The following is a 22,139-nucleotide window of genomic DNA, read 5'->3' on the forward strand; positions in this document are numbered from 1 at the left end:
CTTTAATAATATCAGAAATGATTTGTTCAGAGTGGACTTGGACTGGACACGTTTAGATTCATCTGTAACTGAACAGTGGGACACATTCAAGAAGGAAATAGGGAGAGTGCAGGGCCAACATGTTCCAACAAAGAAAAAGGGTAAACCCTGGATCTCGTGGGATATAGAATTAATCTGTATTTGGAGCGGCCTTGGATAAAAAGAGAAAGGGAGGCTTATGACAGATAGCGAGAGCTCAGAACAGCAGCACCCTCAAGATGTACAGAATGTGCAAAAAGGATCTTTATAGGTGAGAGAATATGAAAGGATAGTGGCAGGTAAAATAAAAGAAAATCCTGAGTTGCTTTACAAGTCCATTTCAGGGTAAAAGGGTAACTAGGGAAAGAATTAAGGCCCAGAATGGTAATTTGTGTGTGGAGCGGGAGGACATAGGTAGGGTTCTAAATGAAAACTTTGTGTCAGTGTTTGCTAGTGAAAGTGAAGTTGTGGGTACAGAAATCAGGGAGAATGAACATAGAACATAGAACAGTACAGCACAGGACAGGCCCTTCGGCCCTCGATGTTGTGCCGAACAATGATCACCCTACTCAAACCCACGCTATACCCGTAACCCAACAACCTCCCCCCCCCCCTTAACCTTACTTTTAAGGACACTACGGGCAATTTAGCATGGCCAATCCACCTAACCCGCACATCTTTGGATCACCCGGAGGAAACCCACGCACACACGGGGAGGACGTGCAGACTCCGCACAGACAGTGACCCAGCCAGGAACCGAACCTGGGACCCTGGAGCTGTGAAGCATTTATGCTAACCACCATGCTACCGTGCTGCCCTTAATGACTGTGATTAAAATCAAAGAAGTTAACATTGATTCTGAGTGGTCTGGCAGACTTATAAATTGGCAAATATCCGGAGATGTATCCCAGACTTTTGAATGAGGTAAGGGAGGAAATGAGGACTGGAGGATAGTCAAAGTGATACCATTATTCACCAAGGGAGGAATGGATAAACCAGGAAACTACAGACCAGCCAGTCTAACATTTTGGAGGTAATTCTGAGATACAGAATTAATCTGTATTTGGAGAGGTAGGAATTAATCAAGAAAGTCAGCATGGTTTTGTTAAGGGGAGGTCACGTCTGATCAACTTGATTGAATTTTTCAAAGAGGGCAATACATCTGACGTAATCGACTTGGACTTCAGCGAGGACTTTGATAAGGTTCCAGATTGGAGACTGATAACGAAGGTAAGAACGAAGAACAATGTAGCACAGGAACAGGCCCTTCGGCCCTCCAAGGCTGCGCCAACCATGGTACCTGCCTAAACTAAAACCGTCTGCACTTAGGGAGTCTGTATCCTTCCATTCCCACCCTTTCATATATTTGTCTAGATGCCCCTTAAATGCCAATATCGTACCTGCTCCCACCACCTCCCTAGGCAGCGCATTCCATGTATTAACCACCCTCTGTGTAAAAAAAAACTTGCCTCGGTTATTTGATCTAAACTTTTCCACACGCACTTTAAAACCTGTGTCCCCGAGTACTTGACTCTCCTACCCTAGAAAAGAGCATCTGACTATCCACTCTGACCATGCCACTCATAATCTTGTAGACATCTATCAGGCTGCCTCTCAACCTCCGTCATTCCAGTGAGAGCAGACCGAGTTCATCTAACCTCTCCTCATAGCTAATGCCCTCCATACCAGGCAACATCCTAGTAAACCGCTTCTGCACCCTCTCCAAAGCATCCACATCCTTCTGGTAGTGTGGCGACCAGAATTGGACACAATATTCCAAATCAGGCCTAACTAAGGTCCTGTACAGCTGCAACATGACTTGCCAATTTTTATATTGAAACCCTGACCGATGAAGGCCAGCATGCCGCATGCCTTCTTCACCACTTTATCCACGTGCGTTGCCACTTCCAGTGATCGCTGGACATGCACGCCCAGATCTCTCTGCCTGTCAGTACTTGCAAGAGTTCTACCGTTTATTGTGTAAAAACCCATGGGATCCAGGGAAATTTAGCAAATTTAATCCAGAATTGGCTGAGTGGCAGGAAGCAGAGGATGATGGGCAAGGGGTATTTTCCTGACTGGAAGCCTGTATCCAGTAGGGTCCGAAGGGATCAGAGTTGGGGCCCTTGCTGTTTGTGGTTTGCAGATAGATTTAGACTTGAATGTAGGAGGGTTGATCAGTAAGTTTGCGGATGATAGGGAAATTAGTGGGGCAGTAATTAGTGAGAAGGATAGCCTTAGATCACAGGAGGATATAGATGGACAGGTCAGCTGGGCTGACAGTGGCAAATGGAGTTCAATCCGGATAAGTGTGAGGTGATGCACTTGGGCAGGACAAACAAGGCAACGGAATACAGGATAAATGGCAGGACCCTGGGAAGTACTGAGGATCAGAGGGCCCTTGGTCTGCATGTACACCAGTTTCTTAAGGTAGGAGGGCAGGTGGATACAGTGGTTCAGAAGGCATGTGGTATATTTCCCTTTATCAGGTGAAGTTTAGAGTTGAATAGGCAGGGAGGCTATGCTGGAACTGTATAAAATGTTGATTAGGCCACAGTTAGAGTATTGTGTGCAGTTCTGGAATCCACATTGTAGAAGGGATGTGATCGCACTGGAAAGGGTGCAGAGGAGATTTACCAGCCTGTTGCCTGGGCTGGAGAGTTTTAGCTATGAAGAGAGATTAGATAGACTGGGGCTGTTTTCCTTGGAATAGAGGGGACTGAGGGGGAACATGATTGAGATGTATAAAATTATGAAGGGGATGGGTGGAGTGGACAGGAGCATCTTTTTCCCTTGGTTGAGGGATCAATGACCAGGGGGCAGAGCTTTAAGGTAATTGGCCGAAGGTTCAAAGGGGATGTAAGGAAAACCTTTCCACCCAGAGGGTGGTGCGAGTCTGGAACTCTGCCTGAAAACGTGGTGGAGGCAGAGACCTTCATAACATTGAAAAAGTATTTAGATGTGCAGCTGTGATGCCAACAGCAATGTCGACACAAGGAGAACACTCAGGACCCTGTTAACCCTGTTCATGTCAGTGGTGAGCTGTTAATGGAGCTTCTTGAAGTCGTAGCTGATAAAATTCATCAGTGGACTGTGGGAGAGGACAGACTATCTTCACTGGTCACCCTGTCTGTGGAAAATGATGTGACTCCCAATATCTTGGTGAACAAGGTTTCATTTTTATCGTTATCGTTATTTATTAGTTCAGTGTTTACTGTTTTGATTATTTGCCACTTGGCTCCAATGTTATTCTTATTCTTTATAATTTCGATCATAAACTTCTGAGATTAGATTTATTTCTGAAACTTTCCCTAAATATTCCTACAAACAACTCAAAGGGCATCAAAATACAAATTTCTCCTGAAAGAACATAAGAACAGCAGCGGGAGGTATTTAACCGTCAAACCTGTTCTGTCTTTCAGTGAGACATTGGCTGTGCTACGATCTAACTCCAGATACTCACCTTTCCCATTAACCTTTGCTTGACAAACATCTCTCTATCTCGGATTTGAAACTCAATTCGATCCAGCATCAGTTGCCATCTGGGGAAGAGAGTTGCAGACTTCTACCACCCTCTTTATCTTGAAATATTTCCTCATTTCACTCCTGTGAGGTCTGGCTCTAATTTCCAGAATAATTCCCATCTGTTCTTACTTTGTCATTTACTCCTTCCGGCTCCTCCAGTACCTTTTGTCATTTATCTTCAATGTGCACAGACCTGTCTTCACGTAACTAACTCCATCATCATTCCCACACATCACAACACACAGCCAGAATCTCCCTGCACCTTCCCAACCCCATCTTTATCCTAACCACGTTCTCTGGGTTCAGAACTATCACCTTCTCCATGACTGGGTCTCTTGATTTAATGGAATTATGGGACAGGCTCAGGGGGCTGAATGGCCTCCTCCTGTTCCTGTAGTTTCACATTGTTGTGCCTCTCTTGCTGTCTTTACAAGTGTTCTTTCTGGCGTCAGTACATTCTTTATTACTTTCTGTGTTTGGTTTTCCCCGGCACTTATTTCTTTTCTTGCTGACCCTGTGCCTGTCGGTAAAAATCCCTGTCACAGTTCTCCAGTGATTCACCCTCAATATTGAGCACCAGCCCGTCCACTTCACTGAACCTTTACTAGATTATTCCTGTATTATTCACTCACCTTTTCTAATTAGCTTTCCAATCGCTTCCTTCCATTAATTCACATCCATTCCTGTCCAAGACCCAAAACTTTCCCTTCAGCTTCTTGGCAGCTGAGATCAGCAATTTGCTGAACATTTTACTGTTGACTCTCGTCTTCTTTCACGCTGGAAAGTCGAGGATTTTTTACTCTATTTGTGGACGGCCATCAGTTTACTGTGTGTTAACATTTGTGTTTTTGTTTATTTCAGACGACACGTTCTCCAAAAATAACTGAGCAACATTATAAAGTAACAGATTGATGTGTTTGTTTTATTTTCTGTTATTAAATATTTCATATTTGCATAATTAGTGAAGAAGACTATCAGCCAATCCCAGCAGAAGGCAGTCTGTCTCTGGGACCATTTAAAGGATGCAGCCAGTATGGAGAATGGAGACGTGTCAGAGACCTTCTCAAACCCGGGACCGAGATCTTTTCCTGTTTTCTTATTTAACCCAGAAACCCCTCGAGTGTCCACATCTATTGAATATCAGATAAAAATGTAAATATTATTCATATTGACTTAAAATGAGAAATAAATGAAATGTTGGCTTTTCTTTATCTGATTATTGGATTTGAATATAAATAATAATTTAAAATATTTCAGAAAGAAAAGAGGGAAGAAACATTTTGCTCTCAGCGATCGCCAGTCTGAAAGAGCACCTTTCAGAGACCCACTCCCCCGCCCCATCCCTGTAACCCCACCTAATCTGCACAGCTTTGGGCTGTGGGAGGAAATCAGTGCACCCAGAGGAGACTCCCACTGACGCAAGGAGAACGTGCAAACTTCACACAGATAATCGCCCAAGGCTGGACTTGAGCCGAGGTCCCTGGTGCTGTGAGGCAGCAATGCTAACCACTGTGCCACCGTACAAGTGGTTAGGCAGCACGGTAGCATGGTGGTTAGCATAAATGCTTCACAGCTCCAGGGTCCCAGGTTCGATTCCCGGCTGGGTCACTGTCTGTGCGGAGTCTGTACGTCCTCCCCGTGTGTGCGTGGGTTTCCTCCGGGTGCTCCGGTTTCCTCCCACAGTCCAAAGATGTGCGGGTTAGGTGGATTGGCCATGCTAAATTGCCCATAGTGTCCTAAAAAAAAAAGTAAGGTGGGGGGGTTGTTGGGTTACAGGTATAGGGTGGATACGTGGGTTTGAGTAGGGTGATGATTGCTCGGCACAACATCGAGGGCCGAAGGGCCTGTTCTGTGCTGTACTGTTCTATCTATAAGTAAGAAATGGATTTGAAGGGTGTGGAACATGAAAGTTGAAAACATTTGATGACTAATTGAAGTAAATCAGAAGGCTCATGTGTGCAATGTGTTTATAAAACCTAGAGGAGAGAGGGATGTGAGGCTAGAATTTCTCCATCAATGTGTTGATTGATCCATTTTCACCAAAAGGAAGGATTCCGGTGTCACAGGTTTGGTTTAGGGAAATCCATCCTATCACACAGAGGAAATCTTTAGAGGGGAGGGAAATGTAAGATTCGGTTTCGTCTGCAAGGAAGCAAAGAACAAAGTTTCTTTCACCGCTCCTGGGGTCGCTGAGCTGATTTGAGATCAGCGAGATCCCTCTAATTCCGATTCTGTGCTGAAGTGTGTGGAGTGGGATCGATCCCACTCTCTTCTCACTCAACGATAAGGGCACTGCCACTGAACCACAACCTCTCCACCCTGTGTCCTGGTGGGGTGGGAGGACATAGTGGAAATCTTAACTCTTCAGAAGGTTAAGTTTTGAACATAAGGGGGGGGGGGGGGTCCTGTATGTGTTAATGGTGACAATGGATGATTCCTGATTCCTTTTTGTTGTTTGCTAATGTTAACATGTGGGCTGAGGTTTGGAGGGAGGATGGGATTGTTGTTTTTGATATGGGGATTGACATTTTATTCGTTACTGCTTATTGTCTATAAAAAAAGTCTTTCATTGTTACAAAGAGCACCGCTGCCACCTGCTGACGGAATGTGGGTGCTGCAGGAAAGAATTCCCCATTAAAAACAGCCCGAGAAATGGGGAGTGTCTTTGAAGTTTCACAGACACGATGGGCCGAATGGTCTCTTTCCATTGTGACATCATATTGAGATTGTTGCGTCACTGAGATTCGGATCGGATCAAATCCACATTTTCAAAGTTGATTTCAGCTGAAGTGAACAGAGCGCGAGGATCCCGAGACAGAGAGAGCGCGGGAAGAAGGGCGGCTCTGATTGGAGGATCAGGGGCTCTACTCAGCACTGCGTCATGTGGTGGAAAGTGCGCGCGCAAGTGGGGGAGGGGAGCGCGGGAAAGGCCTCGGAGCCCCGGGCTTTAGAAAGTGACAATGTCCCAAATTCAGCTGATTCAGGTTTCTCACCACATTCTGTCATCCTGAGTCCCACTGATTCACCAGCTCCATTCAAACATTACACACACTGATACACATCCACACTGCAACATTACATTGTGCTCTTCATCTTCTTATTCCTCTGTTCACATCATTCCTGCCCAAAACACACAGGAAACATCTCCAAATTATCACCAAGTTTAGTTGTCAGGCGGCTACTTTACGGCCCAACAGGTGACCATTAAAGACACAAAAACAGAAAATACTGGACAATCTCAGCAGGTCTGACAGCATCTGTGGAGAGAGAAGGGAGCCAACATTTCAAGTCTGGATGACGCTTTGTCAAAGCTGGAGAACTGGAAATAGGGTCAGATTTATACAGTTGGGGGGCGGTGCGGCTGGATAGGGGGGCGGGGGGGGCTGGATAGAGGGCCAGTGATAGGTGGAGATTAACAAACATGTGGACAGAAAGGCAAAGAGAAAAGCAGCGTCGAGGAAGGGAGGTAACGCGGGCTCGTCGTTGAATGAGAAGACGAGCATAAGTGCTGACAAGATGGTGGATGTTGGACCGCATGGTGGGGCGCACTACTGACAGTGGAGAAGATGACCGAGGTGATGGCAGTGGAGCTGGAAAAGCAGTGTGCGAGGCACATGGAGGCTTTGAGGAAGGAGATGGCGGTCACATTGAAGCCAATGATGGAGGAGGCAATTGCCCCGGTGAGAGTAACTGTGGCAAAGATATCGGCCGAGGTGAAAGAGCTGGGCAAGAAGATGAAGGAAGTGGAGGAAACCGCGTTGCAGCACAGCGACCAGTTCACCTCGATGGGGGACGAGCTGCGGAGGACGGTGGAGGTCAACGGAGGGCTCCAAGCAAAGCTTGAGGACTTGGAGAACCGCTCGAGGTGGCACAATCTAAGAATTGTGGGCTTGCGTATATTGTAATTTACTTCTCTTCACATTGTTACAGAATTCAAGTTATTAGTTGGGTTGATTGGCATTCTGTGCTGCGACGGTTATATCTTAGTTTAGTGAATTGTATGTGTTGGATTGGTGTTTCTGTTTTTTCTTTTTCTGCGACTGGGTGGGAGGGGACGGTGTAGCGTGGCGGGAGGAGCCACCCGCGATTGCTAACTAAAGTCAGCTAGTGAACGGAGGTGAGGTGAGAGGAGGGCAACAGATATTGGAGCCTGGTTGGCAGGTTTCGATGGGCCTTTGAGGCGGGGTGGGGGTGAAGGGATTGATGCTGGGAGATGTATTTTCGAGTGGAAATGTGGGGGGGAGGGTTTTGGGAGGGGAGGAGGGGTTCGATGTTAATAATTCACAGGGGCGGGTCAGGCATATGGGGCAGCACCCGGTGATGTGATGGTGGATAAGAAGGTGGGGGGGGGGTGATAGACCCACAGTTAGGATAGTCACATGGAACATTAGGAGGTACGAGGTCCGGTCAAGAAGTGAAAGCCGATGTAGCAATGCTGCAGGAGACTCACTTGAGGGTGAAGGACCAGGTGAGACTGACAAAGGGCTGGGTTAGTCAGATGTTTCACTCTGGACTTCACGGAAGGGCTCGAGGGGTAGCGGTAATGGTCAGCAAAACAGTACGCTTCCAGATGGAGAAGGTAGTGGCAGATCAGTGGGGTAGATATCTGATTGTGACAGGGGCACTGGAGGGGAGGTTAGTGGCGCTGCTAAGTGTATAGGGCCCCAAATAGGAGAATGTGGGATTCGCAAAGAAGGTGTTTGGGGCCATTCCCGACTTGGACACACGAGCTGATTGTGGGGAGGGACTGGAACTTGATGCAGGAGCCAAGGTTGGACAGGTCACGGCCACGCTCACTGGTCCCATTGGGGGGGGGGGGCGGGGGGGCGAAGGCATTAGCTGGGCTAATGGTGGAAATGGGGGGGTGCAGCCGAGGGAATAGGAGTACTCTCTTTTCTCAGCAGTCCATAAGGTATATTCGCGGATCAACATTTTCGTGGTGGGGAAGGCTTTCCTGGCTGGGATTAAGGGGTCGGAATACTCGGTAATTGCAGTGTCAGATCATGCTCCACCATGCGTGGATATGGTGCTGAAGAAGGGGGGAAGTGCTGAGGTCAGGGTGGAATTTAGATGTGGGACTTTTGGGGGACTAAGTGTTTTGTGACAAAATTGAAAAGGAATATGTAGGTTTCAACTGTACGGGTGAGGTATCGAAGGCGGTCGTCTGGGAGGTTCTAAAGGCGGTGGTGAGGGGGAGGTGATCTCGTTTAAGGCCAGGGTGGACAAGGAGGAGAGATTGGAGCAGCAGAGGGTAATAGTTGAGATGCTGGAGGTAGATCGGAGTTATACAGAGGATGGGGACCCAGCAAAGCTGGAAAAGAGGAAGGAACTACAGGCGAGTTTTGACCGACTATCTATCAGGAAGGTGGTCCGCCAACTGAGACAAGCAAGAGGTGCAGTTTACGAATATGGAGATAAGGCTGTTAGCAGGTCATCTCCGGAGGGAAGCAGCAGCAAGGGAAATTGTGCAGGTGAGGGAGAGGGCAGGGAAGTTGGTGGTGGCTCCGGAGCTGATTAACAAGGTTTTTGAGGAGTTTTATGAGAGGTTGTACAGGTCAGAGCACCCGGGGGAGATTGTGAGATGCAGGAATTTCTAGATGGGTTGGAGTACCCGAGGTTAGGGGAGGGGGACAGGGCTACATTAGAAGGAGCGATAGTGGAGCAGGAGATAACGGATGCGATTGGGAGGATGCAGTCGCGGAAGGTCGCAGTGCCGGATGGCTTTCTGGTGGAATATTATAAAAACTCAAGGATAAGCTGGCACCCCTGATGGGGATGTTTGAAGAGGCGATAGGGAAGGGTGTGTTGCCACAAACCTTTGGGGCAGGCATCAATTTCCCTGTTGCTAAAAAAAGATAAGGATCCGACGGAGTGTGGGTCGTATAGGCCCATATCGTTTCTGAATGTGGATGCAAAAGTATTGGTGAAGGTACCAGCGGGTAGGCTGGAGGAGTGCCTCCCGAAGGTGATAGGTGAAAATCAGACTGGGTTCTTAAGAGGGAGGCAGCTCTTTTCAAACACTAGAAGGGTATTGAACGTCATTATGGCACCGGCAGAGGGGAAGGAACAGAGGTGGTTGTGGCATTGGACGCTAAGAAGGCATTCGACCGGATAGAATAGGAGTACTTGATGGCAGTTCTGGAACGGTTTGGGATTGGACCAAGATTTGTGAATTGGGTAAAGCTACTATATAAGGAGCTGAGGGCAAGTGTCCGCACAAACAACATCAGCTAGAGATACTTTTCTCTCCACCGTATTAGGCAAGGCTTATCCATAGGGGATGGCTTCTTTAATGTGTTTCGGGTGAAAGCTGGAGAAGTGGAGCATCGTGGACAAGCCCTCCGTATACACAGGATCTGCTCAGACGAGGAGGAGCGTAACAGACACCTACAGATGCTGAAAGATGCACTCGTACGAACGGGATATGGTGGTCGACTCATCAATCGACAGTTCCAACGCGCCACAGCAAAAAACCGCACCGACCTCAGAAGACAAACACGGGAGACAACTGACAGAGTACCCTTCATCGTCCAGTACTTTCCTGGGGAGGCCTTCAACACATCATCAATGAAGCTGAACATCTTGCCAAGGTCATTTCCACACCCCCACTACTTGCCTTCAAAAAACCGCGCAACCTCAAACAAACTATTGTTTGCAGCAAATTACCCAGCCTTCAGAACAGCAACCATGACACCACACAACCCTGCCAGGGCAATCTCTGCAAGACATGCCAGATCATCACCATGGATACCACCATTACACATGGAAACACCACCCACCAGGTACGTGGCACATACTCGTGCGACTCAACCAATGTAGTCTACCTCATACGCTGCAGGAAAGGATGTCCCGAAGCGTGGTACATTGGCGAGACCATGCAGACACTGCGGCAACGAATGAACGGGTATCGTGCGACAATCACCAGGCAGGAATGTTCCCTTCCAGTGGGGAAACACTTCAGCAGTCAAGGGCATTCAGCCTCCTATCTCCGGGTAAGCGTTCTCCAAGGCGGTCTTCAGGACACCCGACAACGCAGAATTGCCGAGCAAAAACTTATAGCTAAGTTCCGCACGCATGAGTGTGGCCTCAACCGGGATCTAGGATTCATGTCGCATTACATCCACCCCCCACCATCTCGCCTGGACTTGCAAAATCCTACCAACTGTCCTGGCTTGAGACAATTCTCACCTCTTTAACCTGGGATCACCCCCTATCTCTGGATCGGTAATGATTTGATTACCCGCTAATGCTCACATTCCAAGCATTGTTTGGCATCTCTGACTATAAAAATGTTCCTGGAACCTACCTCTCCATTCACCTGAGGAAGGAGCAGTGCTCTGAAAGCTCGTGTTTGAAACAAACCTATTGGATTTTAACCTGGTGTTGTAAGACTTCTTACTGTCTTAAACTTGTGACTTCTTGACCTCCTCCTGATACACATGAGTAAACTTTATCTACACAAGTCAATTATTTAAAGAAATCTGGCACCTTCTTATCAATCACCTCTTGATCAGGCTGTACAATCTTTTGCATCTCCTTCACTTCACTTTGGCTTTCCTTCACCACTTTAACAAATCCCACTGTCTTATCCTGTTTTACCACATCAGCCTTCCCAGTGCTTTTCTTCCACCACCAACACTGTGACTTTACATGGCCTAGTTTATTGCAGTGAAAATATTTGAAACTATTCATGTCTCTTCCACCCTCCTAGATTTTGTTTCTAACCTGAGGTACACTCTCCTTATTATCTCCCATCAGATCTCCTTTACCTCTCCCATTATCGGCTAGAAACTGATGTCAGAAACCAAGCTTTGATTTATGAATTAATTCATAATCATCTGCCATTTCTACTGCTAACCTCTCAGTTTTGACCCTCTGCTCTTCCACATGAGTTGTCACTACATCAGGAATTTAATTTTTAAACTCCTCCAAAGGTATAATTTATCTGAGAGCTTCATACGCTTGGTCTATTTTCAACCTATCCACCTATCAAAATTACTCTGTTTGATCCTTTCAAACTCCATGTCTGTTTGATCAAATTAATTCCGTAAATTTCTAAACCTTTGTCTAGGCTTCTGGCACTAGTTTATATGCACTGAAGATGGATTTTTTCACCTCCTTCCTCATGCGTCCCAGATACCTCCTCTGATAGTGATGCAAACACTTCACTAGCCTTACCGACCAGCTTTGTTTGAATCAGTAATACCCACATGTCCTGTGGCCATTCAATTTGTTTAGCCACCTTCTCAAATGAAATGAAAAAGGCTTCTACCGCCTTCTCATCAAACCTTGGCAATGCTTGGACATATTTAAATAGATCCCCACCAAGCCTTCGACTGTGACGCTCTTTCTCTTGATCCTAATCACTATCCATCAACTGTACATTTCCCTTTACATCCGCCAATTTTAACTGACTGTCATGTTTCATGGCCATTTTCTCAAGTTCAAACTCTCTCTCTTTTTCCCTTTCCTCTCTCTCTTTTTCTTTCCCCCTGATCTGTACCTCCCTTTCTCTTTCCTTTTGTTCTGCGAGGGCTATTCTTGCTTTGTTTAGTTCTTCTCTCTCCTTTTCCCTTTCCCTGATCTGTACCTCCCTTTCTCTCTCTTTTTCTCTCATTTCGTATTCAAGCTGCTTTAATTCTTTTTCATGTTCAATTTGCTTGATTTGTAATTGAATGTTTGCTATTTCTAATGCGTCTGACTGTATCTCGGGCAGTTTTAAATGCTCAGCTACCGCCATAAGTACCTCTTCTTTTCGTATGCTGTCAGGTAATGTTAACTGCAATGTGTTTGCCAAATCTAAAAGCCTTTTTTAGTCTCTGTTCATAACGTACTGCGTGTGACCTTATCCACCCGCAAAAACTTTGGAAAGAGCCATTGTCCACAACACACTCCCTACTTAAACTGATAAACCACACCTGAAAAGTAACCACAAATATGCTCACCCCTCACTGTCTTTAAGTTCACTAAGCCAATCTAATCACGAAAGATAGACTTTTATCCCTCGAGCCACCAATTTGTTTTGGGCCAGAGTTTAGAGAACACTAAAGTGTATCATGGAGTTCACCTGACCCACAACTTTGAATAGATTTTGGTTATGGGGAGCACAAGGGCCACTCGACAGGTGTGATGCAACAGAGATCTAAAGTACTTTTAAAACAAAACCATGTTTATTCTATGAACCCAGTTAACATTTTATAAACACAATAAACATCTTAGCAACTATCAAGTCAAATACTCCCCCCAAAGAATACATGTAACCCTTAATGTTTCCCAGCAACATCCATAAGACACATACGCTCTTTATCAAAGATAGCAGGTTTCAATTCTCTGCTGAGAGCAGTTATCACTTTTAAATTAGCAAGTGATCTGAAGAATTTTTTTTCATCAAGAGAGAGATCAAAATGACACCTTGTTTTTCTGGATACAGCTCCAACTCTGAAAACGAAACCAAACACACAAACACTAGCTTTTTGCCCAAAGCGAAAGTAAAAAGCTACGGACCAAAACCCAGCTCCACCCATACTCTGGCATCAATGCAGCTATTTGATAAACACCCATTTCTTAAAGGTACTTTGACGTGACTGTTGCCTCCCGGATGTAAGAGTCAGGGATGTCTCGGATCGATTCTACAGGATTCTTAAGGGGGGGTCAGTCGCAACCAAAAGTCGTGGTGCACATAGACTCCAATGACACAGCTCAGAAAAGGGATGAGGATCTAAAAAGTGATTTTAGAGAGTTAGTTTGTAAGCTAAAGAGTAGGACGAGCAGAGCAGTAATCTCGGGATTACTATCAGCACCACATGCTAGTGAGACAAGAAACAGAGAGCGAGTGCAGCTGAACATGTGGCTACAGAGCTGGATGGAAGGCTTCAGATATGTAGATCATTAGGATACCTTCTGGGGAAGATGGGACCTGTACATGTTGGACGGGTTGCACCTAAACTAGAGGGGCACCAATATCCTGGGTGGGAGGTTTGCTAGACATCTTCGGGAGGGTTTAAACTAATTTGGCAGGGAGATGGGAATCAGAGCTATGGATCAGAGGACAGAGTAGCTGTTGAACAGGCAGAAATAGTATGCAGGGAGTCTGTGAGGAAGGATAGACAGTTTATAGGCCAAAGTTGCACTCAGTGGGATAGGTTAAAGCGTGTCTGTTTCAATGCAAGGAGTGTCAGGAATAAGAGAGATGAACTTAGAGCATTGATCAGTATTTGGAACAACAATGTTATGGCCATTATGGAGACATGGATTTCACAGGGGCAGGAATGGTTGTTAGACGTTCTGGGATTTAGATATTTTAAGAAGAATAGGAGGGGGTAAAAGAGGAGGGGGAGTGGCACTGTTAATTAGGGAGTGCATCACAGCTGCAGAAAAGGAGGTAGTCGAGGAGGGTTTGTCCACTGAGTCAGTATGGGTGGAAGTCAGAACGAAGAAAGGAGCAGTCACTTTATTGGGAGTTTTCTATAGAACCCCCAATAGCAGCAGGGAGATGGAGGAACGGATTGGGCAGCAGATCTTGGAATGGTACAGAAGTAACAAAGTTGTTGTCATGCGTGACTTCAACTTCTCTGATATTGACTGGATCCTCCTGAGTGCAAATGGTTTAGATGGAGCAGATTTTGTCCAGTGTGTCCAGGAAGGATTACTGACTCAATATGTAGATAGGCCAACTGGGGGGAGGCCGTATTGGATTTGGTGCTTGGCAATGCACCAGGCTATGTCTCTGTGGGAGAGCATTTCGGTGAAGGTAACCACAACTCCTTGACCTTTATCATAGTCAAGGAGAGCGATAGGAACAGACAGTCTGGGAGGGTATTTAATTGGGGGAGGGTAAATTATACTGCTATTAGACAGGAGCTGAGGAGCATGAATTGGGAACAATTGTTCTCAGAGAAATGCACAACAGTAATGTGGGGGTTGTTTAAGGAGCACTTGCTGCAAGTGCTGGATAGGTTTGTCCCACTGAGACAAGGAAGGAATGGTAAGGTAAAGGAGCCTGGGATGACAAGAGAAGTGGAGCTTCTAGTCAAGAGGAAGAAGGAAGCTTACTTAAGGTTGAGGAAACCAGGATCTGACTCGGCTTTGGAGGGTTACAAGGTAGCCAGGAGGGAACTCAATAATGGACTTTGGAGAGGTAGAAGGGGGCATGAAGAAACCCTGGTGGAAAAGGTTAGGGAAACCCCCAGGGCGTTTCACTTGTGTGAGATATATAAGAGGATGATCAGAGTGAGAGTAGGGCAATCAGGGATAGTGGGGGGAACACTTTGTCTCTGTGACAGTCACTGACAACTATTGCGACTTGAATTAACACAGCTGGTCGTATGGCAGCTGGAATTGGTTCCTATATTGATCCAGTACAGACTCTCAGCTACCCAAACATTACAAGGCAATGATTTTGATGGAAATGGGGGATAAGGCCTATTCCCATCTCAGGAATGTTTGGTGCCTCCCTGACTGGGCCTCCATAAACTGTTTTCCTGGAGCCTATTACACACGTGGAAGACAGCATCCATCAGGAACCGTCAGGGAGGGGGTTTGGGGAAAGGGGGATAAATTGCAGAGATCAGGCCCTTGGCATCGGAGGGTATGGTCGAGTCCAAAGGGGATAAAGGGATTGATGGGAGTTTGAGTTGATGAACTGAGGCAGGGCTGGAGTGAGGTGATGTTGTGATGGTGGATTTAGCTGGTTTTGGTGATGGTGATGATTTGTAGTCTGAAGCTCTGATCCAGATTAAATAGGACACCCTGGTTGAAAACAATCTGTATGAAGTCTGACAACACCAGGTTAAAGTCCAACAGGTTTGTTTTGATTCACTAGCTTTTGGAGCACTGCTCCTTCCTCCGAAAGCTAGAGTTTGAAGCAAACCTGTTGGACTTTAACCTGGTTTTGTCAGACTTCTTACTGTGCTCATCCCTGTCCAATGCCAGCATCTCCACATCATGAAAACAATCTGGTTCAATCAACAGCGAATGTGGAGAAGGATTGGGTTCAGTGGTGAGGGAAGGAGCTTTGTGATGGACACCAGAGTTTATAAGGAGCAAGTTTTAACACATCCAAAGTACATCAGACGAGCAGTTTGACAACACAGAGACAGTGGACGGATTGAGTGAGATGTTGGTGAGGTTGATGTTGGTGAGGGCCTCAGTTTTCATGAGGAACCAGGAACAGCGAGTGGTAAATCTTTGAAATTCTCTACTCCAGGGGAGTATGGAGACTCAGCCATTGAGTAAATTAAAGATCTATAGACTTTTTACATGTTAAATATATCAAACAATATGTCAATAGTGTTGGAAATCGGTGTTTAAACCACTCCTCGTTCAACTTTAAAAACTACTCAGTGCAATATTGTCACCTGCTGGCAGTGAGCGGTATTGCTGTCAATAAATTATCCCACAGGCGGCGCTGAGAATTCGGTGCAATGGGTACAGCACCGCCACTGCCTGGCGAGAGACGGTACTGCAGCCAAATATTATTCAGTGCCGCTCACATCCACCAGATGGCGCTAATACAAATGCAAAGTACCTGGGCTGCTGGAAAATCTTAGCAGACCCGGCAGCATCAGTACAGAGAGAATTGGAGTTAACGTTTCGTGTCTGTACCTTATTATCAGAACTCGATAAAAGGGTTGAGATGTGACAGATTTTAAACATGTACAAGGGCAGGACAAGGGGAGACCTGTAATGGAGGGAAGGTGAGATTAAATGACAAAAAGTGATGATAATGGGACAAGTAAAGAAACAAAGTTCACATCCAAAAGTGGACACAAATGACAATCGTAGATTCTCTCGGAAAAAATAGGAATAACCTTTACGATCTAAGATTGTTGAACTCGATGTTGAGTGATCTGGATGCTATGAAGAGCCCAAACAAAAATTGTCCTTTCTTTGATTATGCTTCATTGGAACAGTGCAGATGGGCAAACAGCAAAGTTGCAGTGAAATTGGGACAGAGAATGAAAAAGACAGGCACCTGGGAGCTCAGGGTCTTGCTAACAGACTGAACAGAGATGTTCTGATCTGGCAATCTGCATTTAGAGACAATCTCCAGCAGTGAATACTGTACACGAACTTAAAGGAAGCACAATAAATCACTGTTTCACCACGGGAGATAGTTTGTGACCCTGGACTGTGAAAAGGTGCTGTGGAGAATTGGACAGCTTGTTTCTCGTGTTTTCTTTCTTGTTTTCTGTGCATTTCCACTTACTTTACAACATCAAATGTCTCCCAAGTCTAATATCGCCGTTCGGTGCATGATTCGAAACGTCATTGGCTTTAAACTCGTTTGAAAAAACAGTCAACAGAATTGTCTATCAACAAAATTTAAACATTTGGAAGAAAGCTGTGCAATACCACCGCCACGTTGTCGCTTCTAGCCAGCAGATGGCGGTGTAACTCCGCAAAAAGTATGTCAAAAGTTGTTCTTAGTCTCCTCCCTCAATAAACGCCGATACAGAGTAACCCAGGAAGTATATCATCAGTAAAGTAGTGACAATGGTCCTGATAATAAATAAGATGATTGATCCAGTTGAACGGTGAAACAAACTAGCTCTGAATGGCCTCCCCCTGTTCTTGCTAAATAATTTTAAAAGATTGTTCGAAATAACCAGGCTTTAAATATATCTGGAGACAGAGTTTGTTATTTATGTACACTGTTTTGCTGACAAGAAGCAAGTGAACTATATTTATACAGCGTTAACCACTGGTTAATTGAAGAAGGAAACGTTTCTTTGCAGTCTCACCGGCAGCTATTGGTGGAGATTGGTTTCTAAAATGCGAATATTATTCCTGCAATACCATGTAGTGCCAGCGGGTGGTAGTGTTGCTCTATCTAATTCTTCTTTCATTCTAACTAATCAGCAATGTCCCAATTATTCAACCACGAAGGTTTTCTCCTCCTCCTAACACATTCATAAGAGTGTCACAAAGGCAGATGCCAAAAGAACAAACTACAAAGAACAGTCCAGCACAAGAACAGACTCTTCAGCCCTCCAAGCCTGTGCCGATCATGATGCCCGTCTAAACTAAAACCTTCTGCACTTCCGGGCCGTATCCCTCTATTCCCATCCTATTCATACATTCGACAGGCTGCCTCTGAGACATCACTATCCTACCTGCTTCCACCACCTCCCCCGGCAGCGAGTTCCAGGCACTCACCACCCTCTGTGCAAACAAACTTCCCTCGCACATCTGCTTTTAACTTTTCTCCTCGCACCTGAAACTTTTGTCCCCTAGTCATTGACCCCTCTACCCTGGGGCAATGCTGATTATCCACTCTGTCCATGCCCCTCATAATTTTGTAGACTTCTGTCAGTTCACCCCTCAACTTCCGTCGTTCCAGTGAGAACAAACTGAGTTTATCCGATCTCCCCTCACGGCTAATACACTCCATACCAGGCAACATCCGAGTAAATCTCTTCTGCACCCTCTCCAAAGCCTCCACATCCTTCTGGGAGTGTGGCGACCAGAATTGAACACTATATTCTATTTAGCTGCACCATGACTTGCCAGTTTTTATACTCAATGCCCCGACCAATGAAGGCAAGCATTCCGTTTGCCTTCTTGCCTACCTTCCCCCACTGCGTTGCCACTTTCAGTGACCTGTGCAGCGCCGGCCCTAGGGTTGCTGGCGCCCCGGGCAAGCTGAACTTCGGCGCCCTTGGGGGGGACCAAGGGCGGGGGGGGCGGGACTGAGGGGGGGCCGAGGCGGGGCGGGGGGGCCGAGGGGGGGCGGGGCGGGCGGACCCGAGGGGGGGGCGGGGCGGGCGGACCCGTGTGGGGGGCGGACCCGTGTGGGGGGCGGACCCGAGAGGGGGGGGGGACCCGAGGGGGGGGGGACCCGAGGGGGGGGGAACCGAGGAGGGGGGGACCGAGGAGGGGGGGACCGAGGGGGGGGGGGCGGACCGAGGGGGGGGGGGGGAGCGGACTGAGGGGGGGGGGACCGCATGGGAGGGCGGACCGCATGGGAGGGCGGCCACCGCGCATGCGCTGGTTGGCACCGGCCCAACTGCGCATGCGCGGGACCCGAGTCTCTGGCGCCCCCTACCACATGGCGCCCCGGGCGACTGCCCGAGTTGCCGGTGCCTTGAGCCGGCCCTGGACCTGTGTACCTGTATACCCAGATCCCTCTGCCTGTCAATACTCTCAAGGGTTCTGCCATTTACTGTACATTTTCCACCTGTATTTGATCTTCCAAAATGCATTACCTCACATTTGTCTGGATTAAACTCCATCTGCCATTTCTTTGCCCAAATCTCCAACTGATCTATATCCTGCTCTATCCTCTGACGGTCCTCATCACTATCCATACTAAAATCAGCAAAGGTCCCAGCGCTGATCCCTGTGGAACACCACCAGTCACAGCCCTCCATTCAGAAATGCACCCTGTCACTGCTAAACTCTGTCTTCGATGACTTAGCCAGTTCTGTATCCATCTTGCCAGCTCACCTTTGACCTTGTGAGACTTCACCTTCTGGACCAGTTTGCCATAAGGGACCTTGTCAAAGGCTTTACTGAAGTCCATGTAGACAACATCCACTGCCCTACGTTCATCAATAATCTTCGTCACTTCCTTCAAAAAGAGTTATCATAGATTATCATAGAATTTACAGTGCAGAAGGAGGCCATTCGGCCCATCAAGTCTGCACCGGCTCCTGGAAAGAGCACCCTACCCAAGGTCAACACCTCCACCCTATCCCCATAACCCAGTAACCCCACCTAACACTAAGGGCAATTTTGGACAATAAGGGCAATTTATCATGGCCAATCCACCTAACCTGCACATCGTTGGACTGTGGGAGGAAACCGGAGCACCCAGAGGAAACCCATGCACACACAGGGATGATGTGCAGACTCCGCACAGACAGTGACCCAAGCCGGAATCGAACCTGGGACCCTGGAGCTGTGAAGCAATTGTGCTATCCACAATGCTACCGTGCACAAGAACAGGCTCTTCAGCCCTCCAAGCCTGTGCCGATCATGATGCCCTTCTAAACTAAAACCTTCTGCACTTCCGGGCCGTATCCCTCCCATTCATAAAACCTCCCATTCATAAAACTTTGCTGCCTCTCGCTAATAAGTCCATTTGTTTCCAAATGAGAGTAAATCCTGTCCTGAAAAATCCTCTCCAATAAGTTCCCTACCACTGACATAAGGCTCACTGGCCTGTAGTTTCCTGGATTATCTCTGCTACCCTTCTCAAACAAAGAAACAACATTAGCTATTCTCCAGTTCTCTGCAACCTCACCTGTAGCCAATGAGGATACAAGGATTTCTGTCAAGGCCCCAGGAATTTCCTCCTTTACCTGCCTCAGTATTCTGGGGTAGATCCCATCTGGCCCTGGGGACTTATCCACCTGAATGTTTTTCAAGATGCCCAACAAAGAACAACATGTGTCCCATTTAGATAACGCAGAACAAGGTGCTGGTTCTGGGTCCTCAGAAATTGCATCTTCTGTTCTAATATAAAGGACAAAATGACAAGAGCTCTGAAACAGGAAACCCCCATCACACAGTCCAGGAAAATAATCAGCTACGATGGGAACAGCTCCAAGAAATAGACAGGATGGTGAATTACTAATCCTGCATGAATTGTACGAAGAGTGTTCTGTAGATGTTGATCTCCATCATCCAACAGCCTCCATTAAGATGCTCCATGAAGATTCCATTGGAACGGATTTAGAAATCAGATTACATCAGCTCCCTCCAAGTCACTCCCCATCCTAACTGGGAAATATGTCGGCCGTTCCTTCAGTGTCGCCAGGTTCAAATCTTGGAGCTCCGTCGCTAACAGCACAGTGGGTGTACCTACACCTTAGGGACTGCAGCGGCTTCAAGAATACAGCTCAGCACCACCTTGTCGAGGGGCAGTTAGGGATGGACAATAAATGCTGGTCTAGCTGATCACACCCACATCCTGGAAATCAATGAGACATGAATTACCAGAATGACACACATCATATTAGTTACAACAACCAATAATTAAGTAAACATTCTCCACATGAACGTCTTTTTATTCATTCACTCATGGAACCTCAAAATTGTTGGGAGAATTGATGCTGACAGCCCTGTCTCAATGAATCTCAGTGTGATAGTGGGTCAGACACTGTCCTTTCCCCCTCTGGGACTGGTTGAGACAGTGGGTCAGACACTGTCCTTTCCCCCTCTGGGACTGGGTGGGACAGTGGGTCAGACACTGCCCTTTCCCCCTCTGGGACTGGGTGGGACAGTGGGTGAGACACTGTCCTTTCCCCCTCTGGGACTGGGTGGGACAATCGGTCAGACACTATCCATTCCCCCTCTGCGACTGGGTGGGACAGTGGGTCAGACACTGTCCTTTCCCCCTCTGGGACTGGGTGGGACAGTGGGTCAGACACTGTCCTTTCCCCCTCTGGGACTGAGTGGGACAGTGCGTCAGACACTGTCCTTTCCCCCTCTGGGACTGGGTGGGACAATGGATCAGACACTGTCCACTCCCCCTCTGGGACTGAGTGGGACAGTGCGTCAGACACTGCCTTTTCCCCCTCTGGGACTGGGTGGGACAGTGCGTCAGACACTGTCCTTTCCCCCTCTGGGACTGGGTGGGACAGTGGGTCAGACACTATCCATTCCCCCTCTGCGACTGGGTGGGACAGTGGGTCAGACACTGTCCTTTCCCCCTCTGGGAGTGGGTGGGACAGTGGATCAGACAGATCTTTTACTCTGAGTTTATAAACTCAAGTTTACTCTGGTCTATTAAACCTGCCTCATTACACATTGCCATATCCAACGTAGCCTAATCCCTGGTTGGATTCATAACATATTGTTATAGGAATCTGTCCTGAATAAACTCTATGAATTCTTCCTCATGGCTTTCTCTGTTAATTTGATTTTCCCAATCTACATGAAGATTAAAGTCATCTATGATTAATTTTTAAACACTTTTGCCTAGAATCTGAGGAGGTAGGGGAGGCTTTAAAGTCTTCTTCAGTATTCACGGGAGAGAGGGACCTTGTTGCTCATGAGAACAGTGTGAACCAAGTTAATAGGCTCAAACAGGTTGATATTAAGGAGGATGTGCTGGAAATTTTGAAAAGCATCAGGACAGATAAGTCCCCTGGGCCAGTCGGGATATACCTAAGGTTACTAGGGGAAGCGAGGAGAGGAGATTGCTGCTCCATTGGCGATGATCTTTGTGTCCTCACTCTCCACTGGACTATTACCGGATGATTGGAGGGAGGCGAATGTTGTTCCCCTATTCAAGAAAGGGAATAGGGAAATCCCTGGGAATGACAGACCAGTCTGTGGTGAGCAAAATACTGGAAAGGATTCTGAGGAAAACATAGTTTGATTAAAGATAGTCAGCATGGCTTTGTAAGGGGCAGGTCATGCCTCACAAGCCTCATTGAATTCTTTGAGGATGTGACGAGACACATTGATGAAGGTTTGCCAGTGGATGTGGTGTATATGGATTTCAGTAAGGCATTTGATCAGGTTCCCCACGGTAGGCTCATTCAGAAAGTTCGGGGGCATGGGATACAGGGAAATCTGGCAGTTCAGATACAGAATTGGCTGGCTGAAAGAAGACAGCGACTGGTAGTGGATGGAAATTATTCCGC

General features: G+C 46.9%; 1 long non-coding RNA gene across 1 annotated transcript; it reads left to right on the forward strand.

Annotated features, from left to right (window-relative positions):
- The first annotated feature begins 987 nt into the window (after positions 1–987).
- LOC119975753 lies at positions 988–4,759 on the forward strand. Its single transcript, XR_005462795.1, has 2 exons — positions 988–1,051; positions 4,506–4,759. It is a non-coding gene; the product is annotated as an uncharacterized LOC119975753 (long non-coding RNA).
- Positions 4,760–22,139: the final 17,380 nt, after the last annotated feature.

The sequence above is a fragment of the Scyliorhinus canicula genome, chromosome 13 (assembly GCF_902713615.1).
Source record: "Scyliorhinus canicula chromosome 13, sScyCan1.1, whole genome shotgun sequence".
In the NCBI taxonomy this organism is placed as follows: Eukaryota; Metazoa; Chordata; class Chondrichthyes; order Carcharhiniformes; family Scyliorhinidae; genus Scyliorhinus; species Scyliorhinus canicula.